At 33.2% G+C, this 7,543-nt stretch overlaps 1 long non-coding RNA gene across 1 annotated transcript; it reads left to right on the top strand.

Annotated features, from left to right (window-relative positions):
• Positions 1 to 2,149: 2,149 nt before the first annotated feature.
• On the top strand, positions 2,150 to 7,200 carry LOC142985800 (uncharacterized). Its single transcript, XR_012960274.1, has 3 exons — positions 2,150 to 5,292; positions 5,371 to 5,442; positions 5,526 to 7,200. It is a non-coding gene; the product is annotated as an uncharacterized LOC142985800 (long non-coding RNA).
• The last annotated feature ends 343 nt before the right edge of the window (positions 7,201 to 7,543 follow it).

The raw sequence follows: 7,543 nt of genomic DNA, 5'->3' as shown, positions 1-7,543 counted from the left end.
TTGAGACCACTTGTAAGAATCTTCGTCACCAACAAATTATTTCAAAAGTACATATGGTAAAGACCTAATTTGAACATCTGTGTATTCTATTGTTATTAGAGAATTTCTAAGAACCTTTTCTTTATATATTTTTATCTTATCGTCCTAGAAAGGTCTATTGTTTCAAAACATCAATGAACGCCGCGCAACGACCAAATGGTAAAACATTGTAATTTTTTTATGAGCCGACCAAAACATTGAATATTTTGCTTTTGTTTCTTGTTAACTGGAATTTAGGATTATTTAAACGTTTTAAAACATATTTATTAACTGAGTTTTCATGAAGTTAATCTTTTTTTATCTCGTTTAGTCTGAGTTCATCCTTGTGACAGTGAAGACATCTTAAAATGGGAAAAGTGCGCGAAATTAGCAGTGAAACTCGTGCTGTCATAGTTGTTTTACACAACGAAGACAAATCTGAACATTAGATTGCCTCTCAACTTAAGTTGTCGAAGACTTGTGTTCATAACGCAATAACCCGATACAAGGAGACTGGCATTAATCAAGATCGTCCGCGGTCAGGAAGGCCGAGAGCTACTACTTCTAGCGAGGATAATTTTATCGTCGTTACCAGCAAGCGGAATAGACGCCTAACAGCACCAGAAATCTGCGCTGAAGTGAATAAAACCCGATCCGAACCTGTGTCAGTGACTACAGTAAAAAGACGATTGAGAGATGCCAATTTGTTTGGTCGCGTCGCTGTACGAAAACCACTACTAAGGCCACAAAACAAACGGAAACGGATGCAGTGGGCCCTTACCCATCGAGACTGGTCTGAAGAAGACTTTAAAAAAGTTCTTTGGACAGATGAATCCAAATTTGAAATATATGGATCAAAACGACGAGTTTTTGTTCGACGTAGCGCCGAGAAAAAGATGATGCCAGACTGTGTGGTGCCAACAGTCAAGCATGGAGGTGGTTCCATTATGGTCTGGGGATGTTTCTCGAGCCACGGAACCGGAGATTTGGTACGAGTCGACGGAATTATGAAAAAGGAGCAATATAAAGAAATACTAGAGCCGTTCCGTCTGGTTTGCGATTAATCGGCGATGGATTTTTTTTCCAGCAGGATAACGATCCAAAGCACAGTTCAAAATTATGCAGGGGCTTTTTGGAACAAAAAGAGACAGAAGGGGTGTTAAAAAACATGGTGTGGCCTCCTCAGAGCCCGGATCTCAATCCAATTGAGCTTTTATGGGAAGAGCTGGACAGAAATGTCCACAATTGCTGTCCCTCCTCCAAAGAAGACATGTGGAAAGTGTTATAGGAGAGCTGGAATAATATTGCACCAGAGACAATAAATAAATTAATTGCTCGTATGCCGAGACTAGTGAAAAAAGTGATAAAGTGTAAAGGTGGATTTTTTGACGAAAAATCAGTTTAAGATATGAAGGGTATTTTTGATGTATACCATTGTAATTTCTCTACTGTTTTGTTTTATTTTAGAAGTATGTATATTAGTAAATAAGTATTTTAAATAATAATTAAATATTTTGTTTAATATTTTGAGTTTTATTCCATTTTCCTTCTTTTATGTAGGTGGTCTCAAACTTTTGACCGGCAGTGTAAGTGTAGCGGATATTTTTTAATCAATTTTTACATTCCGGAGGATAACTACATGTGACTTCCGTTGTGTGACTATTTGAACGGTCACCTATAGGCGGAACGGCAAGTCACAACATGCCTGAGCATGTGGAAGTTGGTTTACATGGCGCTGCCGCCTTTTAAATAAAGTATAACCTATAGGTTTATGAAGTGATTAAATTATACGTATCAATTTTTTTAACAGCTTAGTACCATTGCCAATCATATGTCACCATCCCTACTTCCCCAGTATATTTAATACTAGCTGACCCGCGCAACTTCGCTTGCGTCACATAAAATGTTTCCCCGTTTTTGTATCATTTTTCACTGGTACTCTGCTCCTATTGGTCGTAGCGTGATGATATATAGCCTATAACCTTCCTCGATAAACGGACTATCTAACACTGAAATAATTTTTCAAATCGGACCAGTAGTTCCTGAGATTAGCGCGTTCAAACAAACAAACAAACAAACAAACAAACAAACAAACTCTTCAGCTTTATAATATTAGTATAGATTATATAAATTCGAAAGTAACTGTGTTAATGTCTGTTATGCCTTCACGCCTAAACCAGTAAACTGATTTTAATAATATTTAGCACAAAGATAGAATAGACCTGAAAGGATACAGGTACGCTAGTTTAAACTTGGTCTGCGACCGGGTTAACCCCCGGCACACGTGACTGGTCACGGGTGGAAAAGTAGTATACAGGGTTATTTGGAATTTGCTGACAACCTTTCACGGACAGGCTACTTACTTAAAACTGAACAACTTTGACCTTGGGCTCTCGTGTACAGACGCGAGGAGCAACCGGGATCAGCACCAGGACGAAGAAGAGAGTAATCACTTTATCTCGGGATTGGTTAAAGATATTAAATACTACATTTATATTTGTACTACACCAGAGTAGTGCAGGTCTAGACCCAGTATAGGTTTTGTTTTTTTTTCATTGTTTCATATTAAATAATTTCATTTATTAGACTGTCTGAGTAAAATTGAATAGGTAATCTTTTTTAGGCTGCAAGATGCCTCTTACTGGGGCTGAAAAAACTAGAAGATATAGAGAAAAATTAAAATTAAATAGGCCCGAAGAATATAAAGCACAATGCTCAAGAAATTTACAACGAATGAATACAAAGAAAAAGAAAATATCGGAGATGACGCCGACAGAAGCTGATGAGCAACGTAAAAAGTGGAGAGAAGAAAAAAGCAGAAGCAATAAAAAGAAAAAGGAAAACAAAAAACAACTAGAATGTAGAGCTGATGAAGAATCAAAGACTGCAATTTAATATACTGACATTAATCTTAGGAAAAAAATTAATTTTTTATTGAAAAAGTGCAGAAACTTGGCAAATCAAGTCCAAAAGCTTAAAACACAAAAAGAAACCTTAAAAAAACGATATCAACGATTAAAACAAGCCAGTACTAAAAAGATAACAGAAATTGAAGAGAATATGAATAAAAACAAAGCAAGAGAAGAGATGCTTGCATATACATTAAAAATGACATACCAAAGAACCAAGAAACATACAGAAAAAAGAATCTTAAGAAAAATTATTCAAAATGGTAAAAATAAGAAATATGTATGGAAAATGATGGGTTTAAAAGGAAAAGGAAGAAAAGAAAAAATTAAAATCGAAAGAGTTGAGATTGCAGAGATAACAAACTTTTACCTAAGAGATGATAATAGTCGAAATACGGCAGGGAAAAAGCAAACTAAAACCAAGAATAAAATAAAAAAACAGATAAGGTATTTAACTGATACACTTGTCAATCTATATAAAAAGTACAAGGACGAGGGTGGACGCTACGGCTTTACCACTTTCTATAAGCATAAACCTTTTTATATTCTATCACCTCAAATGAATGCGAGAGATACTTGTTTATGCATTAGGCACAGTAATTTAGAATTTAAACACACTTCACTTAAAAAGCTGGGACAGGTTAAGAATGGAATAACAGATATTTTAAAAGAAATTTCGTGCGATTTGAAAAATTATTCTTGTATGTACCGCTATTGCAAAGATTGTAAGGATCGAAAACCTTTATATTGTGTGACACAAAATGGTGAAGAGGACGATGTGAATGTTTCTTGGTTTCGTTGGGAACGAAAGGAACATGCTTACATGAAAATAGAAGGAAATGAGACAAAACAAATGAAAACTAAAAAAACCTTAAAGGTCGTAAAACACACAAATTTAAAAGATTTAAAAAAGGATTTTGAAAAAGATTTACTAGAATTTAAAACACATTATTTTAACATGCGGCATCAAGTAAAGCAGTATCAGATGGTTGTTTCGCAGATGAAGAGCAATGAAGTCGTTTTAGTATGTGACTTTTCAGAAAACTATGAAGCTAAACTGGCCAATAAAATCCAAGCGATGCACTTTGGTGCCTCTAAAAATCAATTCACACTTCACACCGGAATGATTTATTGGGCTGATAAGTCGCAGTCTTTCTGTACCTTAGCAGAATTAAACAATCATCAACCACCAGCCATTTGGGCACATTTGGCACCATTATTAAACCTCATTAAGGAAGAATCCCCAGACGTCTCTGTAATACATTTTTTTTCTGATGGTCCATCATCACAGTATCGCCAAAAAAATAATTTTTATTTATTTGCACATTTTATGAAAAAGAATGGATTTGATGGAACTTGGTCTTTCTTTGAAGCCGGTCATGGAAAGAGTGTAGCTGATGGTATAGGCGGTTGCGTGAAGCGTACATTGGATAGAAAAGTTTGCCAAGGAATGGACGTAGTGGATGCAGAAAATGCCTACAAAATATTAAGCAAGTGCCTCAAAAGCATTAAAGTTTTTTTAATTCCCAATAGTTCCATTAATGATATTAGTGGAATTGTGCCTAATAATGTACAAGCTTTAAAAGGTACCCTAAGTGTACATCAGATAATAGTAAGAGATGAGAACTCTGTGAAATTTCGAAATGTCTCTTGTTTCTGTGGACCGGTGTCAGGTCATTGCGACTGCTTTTCTCCAAAAATCCATCATGTGGTGCCATACAATATACAGAGTCAATCACGAAATCAAAAAAAGGAAAATATACAATATGTGCTGATACCCTTGCGTCATCTAATGATTCGGTTCCATCGACCTCAAGTCAGATTTTAGAAATGACAAACAGAGATCCCGATTTTCTGTATATGCAAACAAATATGGAAAAAATGCCTAAAATTACAAAACAAATGGCAAATTTACCTGAACATGACGAAATAAATACTGATAACCTATCTTTTATGAGCATACGACTTGAAGACACAAATATTTTGCAAAAAATTGAATCCACTAGTATCTTAAACTTGGAGAATATAGAAAATGTTATTACATTTGATAATTTTGATATGTCAGTCGATCTTATTGATATTGACACACCGCAGTTAATGCTCACTTCTAATAACGATCCCAATGGCTGTGATATTTCGAAATCTGAAAATTGCATCACATCGTATTGTGTAAGGGACAGCAAGCTATTACAACCAATAGAAAATACAAATAAAACCAAATTTCTAGAATGTCATAAATGTACATGCACAATTTTAGATAAAAAAGCCAAATGTCTTGCTTGTTCCAAATGGTACTGTGAAGAATGCGTAGACGGAAGTCCCATGGCATTAGATTACATATGCGATAAATGTTTTGAAGACTAAGGTAGTGTTCTATAAAGTAACTGATCTTTTTTTTCAGTCACAGTTTCATATAATTACAATGTATAATTTTTATTTGCAGTTTCACGTTCTACCCATCTCTAGGAACAAGAATTTCAGTATTTTTAAAATCTTAGAATATTCAAAGGCTAAGGTAGTGTTATTTATATAGTACCTAAATGTTTTCTTTTTCGGTAATAACTTTATAATATTTCAATGTATAATTTTTATTTGCAGTTTGACGGTGTACCATCACTTAGGACCAGGATTTTATTATTTATTAAATCTTGGAAAGTTTTGGCAACATGGTGATATACGCAGATATTGACCAATTCCTTGGATATGAAGATTTCTTTAAATTTTATAAATACAACTCTAAATGGCCTTGGACTGAGACTCATTTCCATCTATCGCAAAATTGTTTTGGATGTGGGGAAGATATTGAACCAAATAGACCCCAACATTTTATAATTATTAATATGTGTCGTCAAGATTTAAGATGTTTATTAAATAGTTCCTTTTTTTGGTGTAATTTTTGTTGTCTAAGCGTTTATGATCATTATCTTCTTGACGAATGTACGTATTGTTCAAATTAGGCTACAGTATATTTTTTTTAATTTTCATCATGTTTTCGCAAAGAAGTTAGAACTAGTTCTATATAATAGTACGAGAGGCCAGAACCAAAACCATGTATCATAGCAATACGTTTGAAACTGTATAAAATCGTTAGATTATATGATTCTGAACCCGACTAAGTGAGAAGTAACGATCAAAAGTGTAGCGTATACGCGCAAGGCCATTTCTGCTGTGTCAAAAAAAGGCAGTCGGTATCATAGCAATACGTCTGATATTGGAAATGTACATAGATTTTATAATTTTATGACGAATAAGTTGGCTTGTTGATTGGTCGTGGCTTCTGGTACTATGAGTTTTATACAAACATGGTAAAGAAAAATGTTGATCTTCAGAGAACAGGAGGAAAGTTTCTGATTAAATGTTTATCAAGATTGAAATAAAAGTAAATTAAAAACTTAATACTGTACGAGTACACTGATCTCAATAAAGTAGGTTTGTTTTATGAATAATATTATTAATATTAATTGTTAATTATAGTCTATAATAATATTTAAGACTGATGTAAACAATGCCAAGAATAAAGGAATAATAGTATTTTTATAATAATTAAAAAGTGATATTATAAGAAATCTCTTTGTGATATGGTTTTAAACCAATAATTATTGTTTCTGTAATAAATAAGATATTCACGTAATTTAATGACAATATTCTTAGTTATGAGTAATAAATTAGGTACTATTATCTAAGAATATTAAAATATAAAATGTACCTGGTCTAATGGTCAACTACATGATTGCGCCATGTAAACGCATCATAGTGTTTCTGTTTTGTGACTGTCCCTTATAAATATCGAACTAAAAGTGTTTTTTTTTGAATTAGTTATCATTTTAATTATTTTTTAAACATTTATTCTGAAATTATATAATGTCACTTATTGTTATTTCTATAACTTCTGCTATAAAGGTATTATATGAAACAATAGTCTAAATAATTACTGAGGATATGGAACCTGAAGTCACACAATTGATGTCTTGATTGTTTTTTAATAACCATGTTAAATACTATTGGTAATAATGTGTATTTTTTTTGATAAAAACGATTGTTTGCTTTTGACAGAATAAATAATTACTGACAAATTGTTATTCTTTCTTGCGTTTTTAGCGATTAAATATAGTCACACAACTGATATAAATATTATATACTTTCCATTGTGTTTTAGCATTTCCAGCAATTACACGACTTAAACTCATATTTTATTAATTGTATCTTAAATAACGTTAAATTTATTTCATTTTTAGACCAAAAATATATATTAAACACAATATAAAAAAAAGTATATCACATTTCAAGTGTGGGTACATTTTTGTAAAAATGCCCACGTACCCTCTTATAGTTGACTAGCTGACCCGCGCAACTTCGCTTGCGTCACATAAAAGAGAATAGGTCATAATTTTCCCGTTTTTGTAACATTTTTTACTGGTACTCTGCACCTATTGGTCGTAGCTGAAATCCGACCAGTAGTTCCTGAGATTAGCGCGTTCAAACAAACAAACAAACTCATCAGCTTTATAATATTAGTATAGATTAGTATAGATAAACTAGCGACTAAAGTCTTTCCTTTGGTTCCCAATCGTTTAAGCATTATGTCATTTGACTCAATTTGAAACGGTCTCACTATC

The sequence above is a fragment of the Anticarsia gemmatalis genome, chromosome W, assembly GCF_050436995.1.
Source record: "Anticarsia gemmatalis isolate Benzon Research Colony breed Stoneville strain chromosome W, ilAntGemm2 primary, whole genome shotgun sequence".
Lineage (NCBI taxonomy): Eukaryota > Metazoa > Arthropoda > Insecta > Lepidoptera > Erebidae > Anticarsia > Anticarsia gemmatalis.
Note: the sequence above shows the minus strand (reverse complement) of the source record. Positions and strands in the feature narration are given on the sequence as shown.